At 42.9% G+C, this 17,170-nt stretch overlaps 1 long non-coding RNA gene across 1 annotated transcript; it reads left to right on the plus strand.

Annotated features, from left to right (window-relative positions):
- Positions 1-10,702: 10,702 nt before the first annotated feature.
- LOC137323409 (uncharacterized) lies at positions 10,703-16,876 on the plus strand. Its single transcript, XR_010963369.1, has 3 exons — positions 10,703-10,771; positions 16,439-16,536; positions 16,628-16,876. It is a non-coding gene; the product is annotated as an uncharacterized lncRNA (long non-coding RNA).
- Positions 16,877-17,170: the final 294 nt, after the last annotated feature.

Consider the following 17,170-nt stretch of genomic DNA (forward strand, 5'->3'; position numbering starts at 1 on the left):
CTTTTACATGCACCTTACCCCAGCGGGTGCTACTCCCGGTACCATTAAGATGTGTTCTTAGTTGAAACCACAGAGACAATGGGGACATTCTCACCCAGGCTCTGTTTTACTATCTTTGCCAAACCCTTCATCCTCTGCTTACATTTATTACATGCAATGAAAATCAAGAAGCACATTACAACAAACTGCACTACGACTAATACATATGAAATTAATCTAATCCAAGGATGGATCTGTATATTCAGTCCCAAATTCCAGAGGTCATTTCACCAGGTGGTGACTTTAATTTGGTCAATGTCATGCTTAATGTTACTGTCCTGTTGTAGGTTATAATAAACCTTCTGGGAGAGGCGTATCTCCATTCGCAATGCTTTCAAGTATTTAGGCAACAGGGGTGTCAGATACCCAAACGTGTCCTGATATGCTTTTAAGTCCTTTCTGACATTCTCAGAAACTTGTAAGGTGGTGAGGTTATGCCGGTGTATCTCTACCAGTTCCTCGGGTCCAATCCGAACCAGGACTTCAGAAATGGAGTAGAATTCTGGACTTAAAATATCACAAGTTAGATTGGCATATTTAAACGTTTTCAAATTAGTTGTAACACAATATTTGCCCTCTCCGGCATATGCCACTTAAGTGGGTTTTAGATCCGCCTCTAGGGCCTCCATGGTACAGTTAATATCCGGATTGGTACCGGTATTATTAAACCCACACTGTGCTTCTAGGCTGTGTCCAACACTATGTGGACACACAGTGACAGCATGTCTAGTAACACATCCCTTTAATTTTGTTCCAGCCAATCAGCTTAAATCTACGTCCTCTAGTTCTTGAACCCTCTGCTAGGGGAAACAGGTACTTCCTGTCTACTTTATCTGGGCCCCTCATAATCTTATAATTTTGTATCCATCGTGCGGATATCTTCTAAATATTGTTTCTCCCAATTTTATTGTTAACTGATGGGAACCTAACCCTGAATTTTGGAAATCCAAATTACTGTGTCCCTCTTTACTTTAATTTCAGTCCTTTTGATTGATACCAGTGTTTCCTGACTGTTTCATTAATTAGTTGGTTTCTCTATGGACCATGTGTCAGTGCCTTGTTTAAAAGGATTTCTCACTCGCCTGGACCACATTAACCATTTTCCTGTTGTGCTGTTGTCAAGTAACTGAGCCTGTCTGAGACTCATTCTTCAATGTATCTTCTTCATGTATCTCCGCATACTAGCAGCATCTCATAGGAATGAGCTTAGTGTTCTTGGATATTAACTTTCTGCTGGCCAGTCTCTTCTTCCTCATGGTATTTCCGAACATTTTCCATGGCACACATCATATGTCCTGTAGGATTCAGTCCTGTAAAAGCAACTGGTTTGTTTAAAGAGTGGTTGCAATAGCTCACCAGGCCATAGGCCTTTGTAATCATGTTCTTCATCCTGATCTCCATTTCAGATGATGGCAACATACATTTGTATCTTTTATGTCCACTGTAGCCATTCTTAGGTTTTCAGGTTATCTTATCAAAAAGATCAGGGGTGTCTCGAGTGCTTATCTCCCCCTGCATGGTCCCGATGTCAGGGTAGTGGCCAGGATATTGAGTGTAGTTTTCTCATTATTCATTATAGGCAAGGACACAAATATCTCCACGAGAAAGCTATCAATTTACTATTCTCAACTACACTTTCCTGACTTCCACTAGATTGTATATTTATGCCAGATTGATTTTTTTATCATGCCCAATTCAATGACTTTAGAGAAATTCCCATATCTCCCCACCTCGAGCATTCTGTCTCGGAAGACAACAAATAGGTTAAACAAAACAAATCAAAATGTTTTCAAAAGAAGAGAATCAGGTTGATATCACCACGCTGTGACATTTGGTATCCGCTGATGTCTGCAGCTAAAGTCTTAAATCTTTAACACCACTGGATCGTTTCCTGCACCAAATTTCTCCAGCAAAGGTTGCACCGTAACTTTGTAACTACTCTTGGTAATCCTGCACCATCAACACTCACGTGGTCCCAAAAAAAAAACCAGGGTCACCTGTTTTAAAAGAAACACAGAAAATCCATTGCGGCTCTTCTTGAGAGCCCAAGTGATTAATTTGTCAAATCTTCATTTATTATTTATTTATCCAAAGGAATAATCCCTATACCCGAAACAAATTTAGAAAACAAAACAGGAGAGAGAAATTGCCTAGTTCCACTCTCTCTGAAGCACGCAGCCTGTCTGAAATAAACACTGTCTCTCCCACATACAGATGTACGCAGGGCTGCAGACTGGAATTTCTAACTCCAAGTCCTAATCTCTGTGTTTTCAAGATGTAACCACATTAAGCAGATATCATTAGCAGCCGCTTGCTAAGATACGTTATATTCCTCTTTTATTAATTTATTAATGGTTTGGGCATGTGTTTCTAGCACTGTAGCTATCCTTTGCAAATATATGGTCAGCATTTGATCCTCAGACAATTCCTTATCTGTATTTTCATTTATCTTTTAATATATCTTTAATGCGAGACCCTAAATCTCTGACCTTTTGATCTAATGTTGTCAAATCAATGGTGTTAACAACTGAGGTAAAGGCAGTTGCTATATCACTTATCACAGATCTTTACGTCTCCATATTTGCCTATCTCTTTTTACGATGTCCACCTCCATTCCATGTCGCTCTTTGTTTTAACACTTGAGTTAGGAGGTGTTGATCTAATTGTTGAGTTTTCTTAGCATTCTCAATGCGAGTTATATAATTTGTCAGGGAAGGTCTCCCCTCTTTGGTCAGATCTTGTATTCTACTATTAATTTCAAATAAAATTGAATAGCCCCAGAACTTGTCAAAACTTCCTTATCATACTGTGGCAGGGTAAAACTGATAGGTGTTTAGTACCCTGTGTCAGTACATAGCTCAAGTAATGGACTTCCAATTGTCTCACCTATGCTTCCTTTTCATATGATTTGTTTTACATTCCTTTCTTATCAATTTTTCACTGTAGCGTGAAAACTTATATCTCAGTCAATTGTAGCCTTTGGCATTTCCGAGTGATTGGGACAATTTTACTAATATAACCTATACCAATTGTTACCTCATGTTCACCTGTGTAATGGTTAGCCTCAGACAGTTCTCAACCGACTGGGTCATTTCTATCTGTTTGAACTGGTCTTGGCATGACAGTCTGGCTTCTTGGGATGGAAGGGGTTAATATTAACTTACTCTTGTGGTAGGAGTGACTTGATCCTTCTCCCTTTTGAGATTAAGTTCCCACCTTCAAAATTTCACTTCACACAGGTTTGACTGATTTTTTTTACTTCTCACATTTGTGGATTGCTTTATACTATATTTTTGCACACTATTTTTTCACATACTTTTAGTGGATGTGATTATAATCAACGCTCCGAGCTGTTCCAGCTTTCCGACTTTTCCTATCACAATGATCCTGATAGTTTTTTAATCTATCCTGTTAATTTTTAACCTCTTTTTAAACCACAGCCAATCACAAAATAAACATTCAAAATGCCAATTTTTTTGAAGATCCCATGTCTGGAATTTAACATGCCCACACTTTATAAGAACCAGAATTTAATAGGTCACTTAACCTCAATAACTCCAATTTTAATTCGGCAGTATCAGAATTAAACACACGACAAGACAAATACATTACACAAAGGAAGAAAACACGCAAGACACAGTAAGAAGGGGGTGTGGCTCACAACACCGACAAAAAAAACACTGATCAAGACAGGCTTTTTAAAGGGACAGTACACTTAAACAACACAACCTTTCTTTTTCGGGTCTCTGTCTTTTAAACATTTGTCCAGTCACTTAATTCTATCCATATTTTTTTACAGTACTGTCTCCATAAAGCAATTAGTTCTTTGGCTGTGGTACCTCTGTTATTTTTCCAAATTAATTCCTGAGCCTTTTTGGCGGCATCTAAGTTTTATCAATAGTTCCTGTTGATATCCAATCACCAGGAACTTAAACCCTGACTACCCTCAGTGATATTCGACCACTGACCTCTTCCTGCTATATCTGTGTATTCGCCAGACTGACCTGAATCTTGTAAGGACGCCACACGAGTGTTAGCGATTGGACGATTCGTCGTCAGACTGACGGATTGGAGGAAAACCGACATAGTAAATTAAGACTACTTACATCGGGGCGCCATTTCCTTCCTCCGTGTCTGAGACAATCCGCCTCTTACTCCGCGAACTCTCGGTGAACGACCATTAAGATCCCACCGCTGCCACCAAATGACGATCCGGATTCTTTCCCCTCAGTCTGGTTCAGTAAAAACTGAAGTCGAATACATTTTAAAGTTCAGCACAACTTTAATAGCAGGGTTCTTAGTCTGCAGCATTGATTTGGACTCCTGATAGAGTCCCTCTATGCTGGCAGAGCAAGAACAAAAACATACAGAAATCCACACGTTTTTATACAAAGCAATAGGGTTGGAACATACTTAATGAGGGTCAACACCAATCATAAGCCGGGCATAGGTTGCCATGCGAGGTTACATTATTTCCGGCCAATCATAAATCGTCCATGTGCTGACCATGTTGCTGTTAGACATCAAAGGGGATACTTCCTCACCTTCCAACTTGGAATGTTCTTCCCTGTCCCTTCTGTTCCTTATCTCCCAACCTGGAATGTCTTTCAACTTTGGCTAAGTTCGTTACCTATATTGATCTGCCATAAACATGGAGACATTCAGACCAGTCCTTGAATCACATCAAAGACTCTACATTGATAAGACCATGCAAACCTGCTGACTACGCAAACATATGGCCCAGCAGGAGGCCAGGCCACCTGTACCAATCTCAGTTACTAACTAATTAACCCTTTCTAACCATTTTGCATTCTGCTTCTTTGCCACGTAGGCATTTTAATATTTTACCGAAAACTGACCACGTAGGGATTCTCACCCTTACCTAATAAAAATCTATCAATCTCAATTTTAAAATTTTCAATTGACTCCCAGCCACAACAGTTTTTTGGGGGAGAGAGTTCAAGATTTCCACTCCCCTTTGTGTGAAGAAGTGCTTCCTGACATCACCCCTGAACGGCCCAGCTCTAATTTTAAGGCTATGCCCCCTTATTCTGGACTCCCCCACCAGAGGAAATAGTGTCTCTCTATCCACCCTATCAAATCCTTTAATTGTGGTAAACACCTCAATTAGATCGCCCCTTAATCTTCTATACTCGAGGGAATAAAAGCCTCATCCATGCAACCTGTCCTCATAGTCCCGGTATCATTCTGGTAAATCTGAAGGGGATTCTGCCAAAGTTACGTTGGTGCAATGGGAGAAGCCACGAGGAAATTCCCCCCTTAATGTTATTGCAGCCTTTGCTTCAATAGTTCTGTGATTTCTTTTCCATGGATATGTTCCTACATGAAGGAAGCCAAACACATTGATGTAGGCATGAGATATGAGAAATCAAACAGCTAGAATGTATTGCACAGGCCTCCTCAATTACTTAACATGTAAAGGGAGTGTCCAAAAAGAGCAGAGAGATCCAAGTTTGATTCCTGCTAAGTCACATCGAGTCTACAGCACAGAAACAGGCCATTCGGCCCAACTGGTCTATGCTGGTGTTTATGCTCCACATGAGCCTCCTCCCTCCCTCTTTGGGTAAAGAAGTTTCTCCTGAATTCCCGATTGGATTTATTAGTGATTATCTTATATTTATGACCTTTAGTTTTGGACTCCCCCACAAGTGGAAACATTTTCTCTGCGTTTACCCTTTCATCACCCCTCGGCCTTCTTCTTTCTAGAGAAAAGGGGCCCAGCCTGTTCAGCCTTTCCTGATAAGTATATCTTCTCAGTTCTGGTATCATCCTTGTAAATCTGTTCTGTGAATCTCAGTCAAGGCGGCAGCAGGAACACTTCAATTGACCTCAGTGTTATTGGGCTTAGCCAGGTTTCAACCACCTGATTGCTAGCCAACAAAAAAGAAATTGCATTTATATAGTGCCTTTCACATCCTCAGGACGTCCCAAGGCATTTCAGAACCAATGAATTACCCTTCAAGTGTATTCACTGTTGTAATGTAGGATACACGGCAGCCAATTTGCACACAGCAAGGTCCCACAAACATCAATGTGATAATGACCAGATCATCTGTATTAGGTGTTGATTGAGGGATAAATATTGGCCAAGTCACCCGGGAAAACTCCTCAGCTCTTCTTCAACATAGTGTCATGGGATTTTGTACATCCACCTGAGAGGGCAGACTTATTCACCTCAGTTGAATGTCTCATCTGAAAGATGGCACCTCCGACAGTGCAACACTCATTACTGCACTGGGAGAGTCAACCTAGATTTTATGCTCAAGTCTCTGGTGTGGGACTTGAACCCACAAACTTCTGAATCAAAGGCGACACTGAGAAACATACGAACATTGAAACATATGAATTAAGTGCAGGAGTAGGCCATTCGGCCCCTCATACCTGCTTTGCCATTCATAAGATCATGGCTGATCTGAATTCCATTTCATTTGCCTTCCTGATCACTTGCTGTACCTGCATACTAGCTTTTAGTGATTCATGTTCTAGGACACCCAGATCCCTCTGTACCTCAGAGTTCTGCAATCTCTCCCCATTTAAATAATATACTGCTTTTCTATTCCTCCTGCCAAAGTGGACAAGTTCACATTTTCCCACATTATACTCCATCTGCCAAATTTTTGCCCACTCACTTAACCTGTCTATATCCCTTTGCAGACTCCTTATGTCCTCTTCATAACTTACTTTCCTACCTACCTTTGTGTCATCAGCAAATTTAGTAACCATACATTCGGTCCCTTCATCCAAGTCATTGATATAGATTGTAAATAGTTGAGGCCCAAGCACTGATCCCTGTAGCACTCCACTCATTACATCTTGCCAACCTGAAAATGACCCATTTATGCCTATTCTCTGTTTCTCGTTAGCTAACCAATCCTTTATCCATGCTAATATGTTACCCCCTACACCATGAGCTCTTATTTTGTGTAGTAGCCTTTGATGTGGCATCTTGTCAAAAGCCTTCTGGAAATCTAAGTACACCACATCCACAGGATCCCCTTTATCCACGTTGCTTGTTACTTCCTCAAAGAACTCTAATAAATTAGTCAAACACGATTTCCCCTTCACAAAGCCGTGTTGACTCTGCCTGATTGCATTGAGATTTTCTAAGTGCCCTGCTATAACCTCCTTAATAATAGATTCTAGCATTTTCCCCATGATAGATGTTAAGCTAACTGGCCTGTAGTTTCCTGCTTTCTGTCTCCTTCCTTTCTTGAATAGAGGAGTTACATTTGCTATTTTCCAATCTGATGGGACCCTTTCAAAATCTAGGGAATTTTGGAAAATTAATACCAATGTATCTACTATCTCTGCAGTCACTTCTTTTAAGACCCTAGGATGAAGTCTGTCAGGACCTGGGGACTTGTCAGCTTTTAGTTCTAATATTTTTTTAAGAATCCTTTCCCTGATGATTGTGAATGTTTTAAGTTCCTCCCTCTCTTTCACCTCTTGATTCACAATTATTTCTGGCATGTTATTGGTATCTTTTACAGTGAAGACGGATACAAAATATCTGTTCAATTCATCCACCATTTCCTTATTCACCGTATCTTAACGTCTCTGTAAATAATCACTTCAGCTTTTTCTCGTGCGTGAGGCACAGGACTATTTTTTTTCTTGCAGGATTTAATTGACCCCTATAAGGACATGTAGAAACAATCTAAAATATACAGCATTTAATATCTGGGCCTGCAGTTTGTACAAGCGATTTGTTGGAAGGCCTGCTGAAAGGGACTTGCTCCTACTCTCCCCTAGAGCCCCCATTTAGGGCAAATTGCCCAGGGCCATTTGTATACCCCAGCTGGCTGCTGTTAACCTTCTCGTGTTTCCAAGTCCCCCGGTAACAAACGCGGTTTGCAGCAGCTTAAAAATGTCAGGCCTGAAGCGGGAATACATGACCCCAGTTGACATTCTGCATTCACAGGCCTGGTGAGTTACTCTATATGTAGCACTATGCGTATGTAATAATTATATTACAGTAATTACATTCCATCTGTTTGCCTGCAACTTCAAATTAAAACCATTAAATAATTAAAATCAATATTTTTGTTAATAAAAATTAGGTTTGACGCAGATTACAGCGAACAGATTCTGTTGGGAACATACGGTTTGACAGCAGGCCATAAGACCGAAACTCTTTGGAATGAAATGGCAGTGCTAAGGGAAAACTGTTAAAAAGCAATTAAAATGTTCCGACTGAATGGGGCTCATTTTTCAATGTGTACAGCAGGTTGCAAACTTCTTTATGTGGCAGAGTAATAACGAATGGCTGCAATTTTCAGCAAATTGGTATTTTAAACTCTGGGTTTTGATGAATTTTAGCGACAATAAATGGCTGCTCTGCTCGTGGGGAAGCCTCTTGAGACGAACAGCACCAGAGCCAGTGCAAGGATGCTTCAAGGTGTGAGATCTGCTTTGGATTTCCCTCCATGAGGGCTTCTTATCACCGCGCCCCTTCTATTTGTTACCCCAATCCATTTTTTTGGAGAACCGTGCACAGTTCTGGTCTCCAGATTGCTGTATGATTCTTTGACTCTAATTGGAGGTAATATTAGAGATTAAAAATGAAAAATAGTAAGGGGATCCGTTTTACACGAAAGAATTATTTATATTCTTATATTATATTCCATTTTTTAGATTAGTTCTGTCGTTAAAAAACCTAAAATTGAAAGACTGCAAAAGCAACTAACATTATGGGGTCAATATTAACCACCCCCCACCATGGGTGGGAGAGGGTCGTTGTGTGGGGGGTTTGTTAAAAATAAAAAATGGAGGAAAACGTCCCCAACCCGCCGCGTACATGCCTGCCGCCATTTTTACGGCGGCGCGTTGCGTGTTGTGCGTGTGTCCCATCTTGGAGAGGCAGAACACTTCATTATCATATTTAAATCAGGCTCCCACAGTGCAGCTGGGAAACTCCCAGGGCTCGGGAAACCCGGCAGCGAAATGAGGGTGGGAGCTGCCGGCTCTAGCATGTCACTGCTTTTTACAGCACTCCTTGTAGGCCGGGAGCAGCAGATGTGCTCCCCGCTGCCCCCTCGCGAAAGCCTTCGGCCTCCGTTCTGCCGATCTCGGCCACTCCTCCCACCCCCACCGTCCGCGACGGTCCCTGGCTGCGGTATCCTCCTGCCGCTGGTTTTCCTGCCCGGTCGCTGGCCAACCTGTCAAGCTGTCCGGCTGCTGGGCAGGAAATGGAAGGAGAACACGAAAATGAGGTCCTGCCGTTAAATTGCGGCAGGACTTCCGCGTCCCCGGCCTTGCCGTGTTTTAGATGCACTCCCGCGCTGCCCCGCACCCTCTCCAACTCCCCGTAAACATCGGGGCCCAAATGTCCATATAAAGGTTAACTACACCAATCGTTAAGGCCAGCTGGCACATGCTTACATTTAGATTCACCTTATCACTCCAAACTGGAGACTTCGTTCTCAGTTTATGCCTTGCTAACTCTAAACGCCAATATTTCCTCACAGTATTGAGACAACAAGACTTCAGAATGGAGATTGAGACTGGGGGAAGGGTCATGGATGCAGAGGTCAATAAGATTGGCTCAACTAGAAACAGAGTAAATGGAGAGAAATCGCAGCCAATGAAGGGAAGAAATCGGAAGGAGGAAGAAGCTGTAAGGAGACTGTTGAGCTCAACTGGATGTTATGTGTTCTTCCCGTAACTGCATTTTACGTAATCTCGATGTTGGCCGCGAGTATATTGGTTCATTTAACCTTTAACCTTTAATAAACATTCAAGTACTTGACTGGGTGCTGAACTGATTCTTGGTGTACAGGAACAGGACTGCAGCCTTTGTCTATAATATTGCAAAATTTACATTCCTAATAGTAACCTTTTGACTTGGGTTGGTAATTGGTTGGGAGGTAGGAGACAGAGAGTAGGGATAAAGGGAATGTACCCTGATAGATGGGATGTGACGAGTGATGTTCCCCAGGGATCTGTACTGGGGCCTCAGTGTTTCACCTTATATGTCAATGACTTGGATTGAGGAATAGAGAATTGTATATCCAAGTTTGCAGATGACACTAGGTTAGGAGGCACAGTAGGTTGTGTTGTTGGATGCAGGAAGTTACAAAGGGACACTGTGAGCAGACAGAACTATGGCAGATGGAGTTCAATGTGGGGAAGTGTGAGATCATCCAATTTGGATCCAAGAAAGATAAATTAGAATATGGCAAGAGACTAGAAACTGTGGAAGAGCAAAGGGATCTGGATATCTATGTACACAGATCAGTAAAAGCTAGTGCATAGGCACAAAAACTAATGGAATGTTGGCCTCTCTCTCAAGAGGGTTGGAATACAAAGTTTAGACCCCTTCTGGTGTACTGCGTTCAGTTCAAGGCATCGCACCTCAGGAAGGATATTTTGGGCCAGATTTTGCTGTGAGCGGTGAACAAACAGCACCAGCCATTCATTAGACTTGCACTTGCCTGTAGACTTTCTATGGGGATTTACACAGCAAGTTACTGTAAGTTTGAGATCCAAATGGTGCGGTGCCCTCTACAGGGCATCTGGGACCTGTGTGAACAGGACAAGCAACTGTGTATCTCCTTATCCAATCAGATTGAAGAATCGTTAATGAGCAGGGCAGAGTCTGAACCAGGAAGTGTAAGTTCGAATAGTGAATTCAATCAGGTACAGAAAGCAAAGTGAACAGAGGGAAAGAAAGACTGGATTAAGAGAGAGAGATCAAAGCGACAAAGAAAAAGTAAGAAAACATTTTTTTATTTAAATTTTTTAAAAATGTCCAACAATAATTAAAAGCTGAAGAAATGACTCCACATTTGTAAAAGTTAATTTTCAGTGCCAGAGGGGTTTGTTTGGCAGTCATTAAGACTTACCACGCTGTTAAAAGGGTACTTAGATTGGAATGGACAAGCCCTAACTTTTTTGTGGTGGGTTTAGTCCGTATCTACGACGTCAGTACAGGAACTTCACGCTGTTCAGTACATTTGAATGGGGAGCCAGACAGCGAGATACCGTTTATGCGCAGCTTACGGATGGAGCAGCGCATCTTGGACAGCAGCTTCCGGATTTCCACGTTTAACTGCCCACGTGCAGTCGCTGAAAGTTGCAGTCCGATTTGTGCATAAATAACGGTGATAGGCTCACCATTACTTTCACAGCAAAATCCAGCCCAGTGGCTTTGAAGGGGGTGCAGTGCAAATTCACCAGAATGATATCGGGGCTTAAAGGGTTGAATTATGAGGAAATACTTGGCTTATATTCCCTTGAGTCTAGAAGGTTGAGAGGTGATCTAATTGTGGTGTTTAAAATGATAAAAGGATTTGAAACTTTTCCTCAGGTGGGGGAGACCCACCCTCTATTCTCTCATGTCTGTCTCAACAGGGTCTGGCAATTTACCTTGCCTTAGCAACACTGCTTCTTATCAGAAGAAACTGGTCCTAGTCTCAAGGCTATATGGTCATTCATTTCAGTTAGTCAGACATTTATCTCATAAGCAGACAATAGCTCTTCTGTGCGTCTTTGCTGGGAACCGAACATAAGCGTTCTATTGTATTCATCTGGTCAGCTAACATGGTCAACTTTATCCATCATGCTTTGCAGCTTTGTGGTTTAGGTGTATTAGAAAGTCAATTTTGGTCAGGCACCTAATATGGTTTTCCACACCAGAACAAGAGGGCACAATCTTGAAATTAGAGCCAGCCCGTTCATGGGTGAAATCAGGAAGCATTTTTTCACAGAAATGGCAGTGGAGATTTGGAACTCACTCCCCCAAAAAGCTGTGGATGCGGGGGGGGGGTCAATTGAAATTTTCATGACTGAGATCGACAGATTTTTGCTGGGTAAGGGTATCAAGGGATGTGGATCAAAGGCAGGTAAATGGAGTTGAGGTACAGATCAGCCATGATCTAATTGAATGGCAGAACAGGCTCGACGGGCTGAATGGCCTACTCCTGTTCCTATATAAAAGCATAAGCACGTCTAGTATGGAAATTGAAAAAAAATCACACCAGTGCAGCAGGGGGTGCTCTTGATTGCCAGAAATGAAAGGTGTTCTTTAACTCAGTACTGACATTACTTATCTGGGCAGCTACAAAAATATGTATTGGATAAAACTCAGCAGAGCAGCACCTTTAACCATGGTTGATTTTTCCAAATGTGTCACAGTTTGTCATTTGTTGTATCAGAATATAGAAGTTACCTATTGTAATTTTACTTATTGAAAAGAAATTTGGAGCCAGTCAGCGTGAAGCCAATTTTCTTTTCAGAAAGCATCAGGATTCCACATTATTCAACTGCCATATTTAAAAAAAATTATAGTGTAGGGTCGTCAGTGCCCCGAAATCATGCTTTCAAATCATCAGTGACATTTCAGAGTCAACTGGAAGCACACACTTACCTTCATTTACAAGTGAGTGCAGCAGAGCCGGGGAATTTACAAGCTTGGCAAAAATATACTTTCAGTTGAAGTTTAAAAAATCTGATTTTGTCTAATTTTTTTCTCTGTTCCTCCTCTCTCTCTCTTTCCTTCCCTCTCTCTATCGCTCTGTCTGTCTGTCCGTCTCTCCCTCCCACCCTCCGCACTCTTTCTTTCTCTCCTGTGGTCCTCTTTGTCCCTCATCTCTCTCCTTTACTGGTTCCTTCTCCCTTCTTCCTCTGTCACACCGTCTCTCTCTCCCTCTCTCCCTCTATCTGTCTCTCCAACCTCCTCTGGTTCTCCTTCTCTTGTCTCCTCTCCCGTCTCCTCTGTCTCTTGGCTCTGCTTCTTCCTCCCCTTCCAGGTCAGAGTACACCTTCAGAAAGATTCCATTAACTGCAAGATGTTAATCCCCTGCTTTAAACGAGTTTCCTAAGTGGACATGGGCAGTGGCAGAGATTGACGAGGCCACGAAAGGAACAAAGGGAGTGGGTGAGACAGCTTCAACTATTTCAAATTGCTCGGCCCGGAGGATTGGTAAAAGCTGTGCTTGACTGGACAAAATCCACCAATCCGGGAACCACTTTCTCTTGTCCTCTAACCTGGGAACTTTAATAAGTTTGAAGGTGCCCCAGTCAGTGTTGTAGAAAAGCGTAGAGATAAAGGTGGAGCCTCATGGGCTGGATCAAAGAACAGGGGACCCAGCAAGGTCAAAGAACTTCATGAGCTACATTTGACCCCTGGACCACCTCGTGGACATCTCTGATCGAGGAGTCTATGACTCTGTGGTCAGTGAAGATTACAGTTATGCTGATACATAGTTCCATCACAACCAGGCTTTCAATGGGCCAGATTTTGCTGTCAAAATAACAGTGAGGTTAATGGCGCTCGCAGTTATTTATGCGCAAATGGTACAGCAACTTCAGGCCAGGAGCAGATGCAGAAATCCAGAAGTTGCTGTCAGAGATGCACCGCTCCACCGCTAGCTTCACGAAAACAACATCTCGCTCAACATCTGCCTCACCATTGAAATACATTGAACGGTGTGAAGTTCCTGTATTTACCCGGTAGATACGAACTAAACTCACCACGAAAGTTAAGTCTAGTCCATTTCAGTCTAAGTACCCTTTTAACGAGGTGAAAAGTGTTAATTACTGTCAATCAACCTCTTTGGCTTTGAAAATTAAATATTAGAAGTGTAGGGTCTCATTCCTTCAGGTTTTAATTGTTGTTGGAGATTTTAAAAATGGCAAATTTTAAATTTAATTTATTTTTACTTTTCCTTTCTGTGACTCCTATACTCTCTCTCTTAATTTGTTTTTAATTTGTTCACGGGATGTGGGCGTCACTGGCGAGGCCGGCATTTATTGCCCATCCCTAATTGCCCTTGAGAAGGTGGTGGTGAGCCGCCTTCTTGAACCGCTGCAGTCCGTGTGGTGACGGTTCTCCCACAGTGCTGTTAGGAAGGGAGTTCCAGGATTTTGACCCAGTGACGATGAAGGCGATATATTTCCAAGTCGGGATGGTGTGTGACTTGGAGGGGAACGTGCAGGTGGTATTGTTCCCATGTGCCTGCTGCTTTTGTCCTTCTAGTTGGTAGAGGTCGCAGGTTTGGGAGGTGCTGTTGAAGAAGCCTTGGCGAGTTGCTGCAGTGCATCCTGTGGATGGTACACACTGCAGCCACAGTCCGCCGGTGGTGAAGGGAGTGAATGTTTAGGGTGGTGGATGGGGTGCCAATCAAGCGGGCTGCTTTGTCCTGGATGGTGTCGAGCTTCTTGAGTGTTGTTGGAGCTGCACTCATCCAGGCAAGTGGAGAGTATTCCATCACACTCCTGACTTATGCCTTGTAGATGGTGGAAAGGCTTTGGGGAGTCAGGAGGTGAGTCACTCTCCACAGAATACCCAGCCTCTGACCTGCTCTTGTAGCCACAGTATTTATGTGGCTGGTCCAGTTAAGTTTCTGGTCAATGGTGACCCCCAGGATGTTGATGGTGCATTCGGTGATGGTAATGCCGTTGAATGTCAAGGGGAGGTGGTTAGACTCTCTCTCGTTGGAGATGGTCATTGCCTGGCAATTGTCTGGTACAAATGTTACTTGCCACTTATCAGCCCAAGCCTGGATGTTGTTCAGGTCTTGCTGCATGTGGGCACGGACTGCTTCATTATCTGAGGGGTTGCGAATGGAACTGAGCACTGTGCAATCGTCAGCAAACATCCCCATTTCTGACCTTATGATGGAAGGAAGGTCACTGATGAAGCAGCTGAAGATGGTTGGGCCTAGGACACTGCCCTGAGGAATTCCTGCAGCAATGTCCTGGGGCTGAGATGCTTGGCCTCCAACAACCACTACCATCTTCCTTTGTGCTAGGTATGACTCCAGCCACTGGAGAGTTTTCCCCTGATTCCCATTGACTTCAATTTTACTAGGGCTCCTTGGTGCCACACTCGGTCAAATGCTGCCTTGATGTCAAGGGCAGTCACTCTCCCCTCACCTCTGGAATTCAGCTCTTATGTCCATGTTTGGACCAAGGTTGTCATGAGGTCTGGAGCTGAGTGGTCCTGGTGGAACCCAAACTGAGCATCGGTGAGCAGGTTATTGGTGAGTAAGTGCCGCTTGATAGCACTGTCGACAAAACTGTCCGTCACTTTGCTGATGATTGAGAGTAGACTGATGGGGCAGTAATTGGCCAGATTGGATTTGACCTGCCTTTTGTGGACAGGACATACCTGGGCAATTTTCCACATTGTCGGGTAGATGCCAGTGTTGTAGCTGTACTGGAACAGCTTGGCTAGAGGCGCAGCTAATTCTGGAGCACAAGTGTTCAGCACTACAGTGGGGATGTTGTCGGGGCCCATAGCCTTTGTTGTATCCAGTGCACTTAGCCATTTCTTGATATTGCATGGAGTGAATCGAATTGGCTGAAGACTGGATTCTGTGATGGTGGGGATATCGGGAGGAGGCCGAGATGGATCATACACTCGGCACTTCTGGCTGAAGATGATTGCAAACGCTTCAGCCTTGTCTTTTGCACTCACGTGCTGGACTCTGCCATCATTGAGGATTGGGCTGTTCATAGAGCCTCCTCCTCCCGTTAGTTGTGTAATTGTCCACCACCATTCACAACTGGATGTGGCAGGACTGCAGAGCTTTGATCTGATCCGTTGGTTGTGGAATCGCTTAGCTCTGTGCACAGCATGTTGCTTCCGCTGTTTAGCATGCATGTAGTCCTGTGTTGTAGCTTCACCAGGTTGGCACCTCATTTTTAGGTACACCTGGTGCTGATCCTGGCATGCTCTTCTACACTCCCCATTGAACCAGGGTTGATCCCTTGGCTTGTTGGTAATCCAATGTCTCTTCCCCTCTCTTTATTTCTATCTCTGTACCTGATTTGATAATGAATTCACCCACTCTAATTTACACTTCCTTCTCAGTCCTTGCGCTGTTAATTTACAATCCTTCAATCTGATTGATTAAGGAGATACATAGTTGCTTGCCCTGTTCACTCAGGTCTCAGATGCCCTGTTTCCCTCACTGTGACGTTATCAGCTCACACTTTCAGCAAATTGTCATGCAAAATATTTAAAAACCTAAATGGGCAAAGGCAAGTCTAACTAACGGCAGATGCTCTTAGATGCCCTGCAACAGCAAATGATGGCCCAAAAACTCTTATAATTGCAGATGTTCTTGGGCTCGGAACAATTAAGCCACCTCTCATATTTGCTGTATGCCTTCATTCCATTCCGTTGTTTTAATAGTTCAACTATTATCTACCTCTTAGATTGTATTTTGCACATAGCAGGAATGTGTGTTGTAATTGGATTGATTAGAAGAATCTCATCAGTGGGTTAATTCCTGAATGTATAACATTCTGGCAATGGCCTATTATCTAATTGTTTTCATATTAAGTAGAGTTGAGTGGAGACAGAATACGAATGATATAGCCTGCCTGAATCTTATTTATTAATTTGGTGATTTTTTTTGAACTCATCAAGGTGAGGGATGTCACGTTGCAGAAACAAAAAACACTTTTGATGTCCAATGTGACCTGTTGGTTGAGGATCAAGGGCCCTACCGTGTTATACCAGCTCAGGTACAGTAGCTGAAACATTAACTTATCTCTTCTCTCCACAGTTGCTGCCTGACCTGCTGAGTGTATCCAGCATTTTCTGCTTTTGTTTCAGATTTCCAGCATCCTTGCTTTCTGTCAGGTACAGTAGGATCCAACTCAGGGACAGTACAGTCGTTAAACTTCAACCAAGTTTAAGATTGGACGGAACAGGATCACGGTTTGAATTCTGATGATTGTTTTGCTGATGATGAAAATTCATTGAAAACCACAACAACTTAATAATTCCACATCTGAAGACAGAGAAAGGGACTTCTAAAGTAAAACAATGACTTTCAGTGTCTAATTTGCATTTTGGATCCATTTACACATCTGTAGAATTATATGGAATAAATCTGTGATCTTATGCTCACGGGAGCACGGTTTGGAGAATCGGGGCTACAGGGTTATAGCCCTAGGTCTGATCCATGGTCCTTTCAAGTGTGGCTCCCCTGGTGGGAGTGCGGAATTACCCCTATAGTGTAAATCCACCCCAAGTGCAGAGTCCAGATCCAACCTGATACCAGAGTGAAACACGAATCAGTCTCTAAGAGACTCCAGATTTACACAAGTTTAACATTGGTATGAAGCAGTTTCTGCTTCACATTGACACAGAACT

This window comes from Heptranchias perlo, chromosome 7 (assembly GCF_035084215.1).
Source record: "Heptranchias perlo isolate sHepPer1 chromosome 7, sHepPer1.hap1, whole genome shotgun sequence".
Classification (NCBI taxonomy): Eukaryota; Metazoa; Chordata; class Chondrichthyes; order Hexanchiformes; family Hexanchidae; genus Heptranchias; species Heptranchias perlo.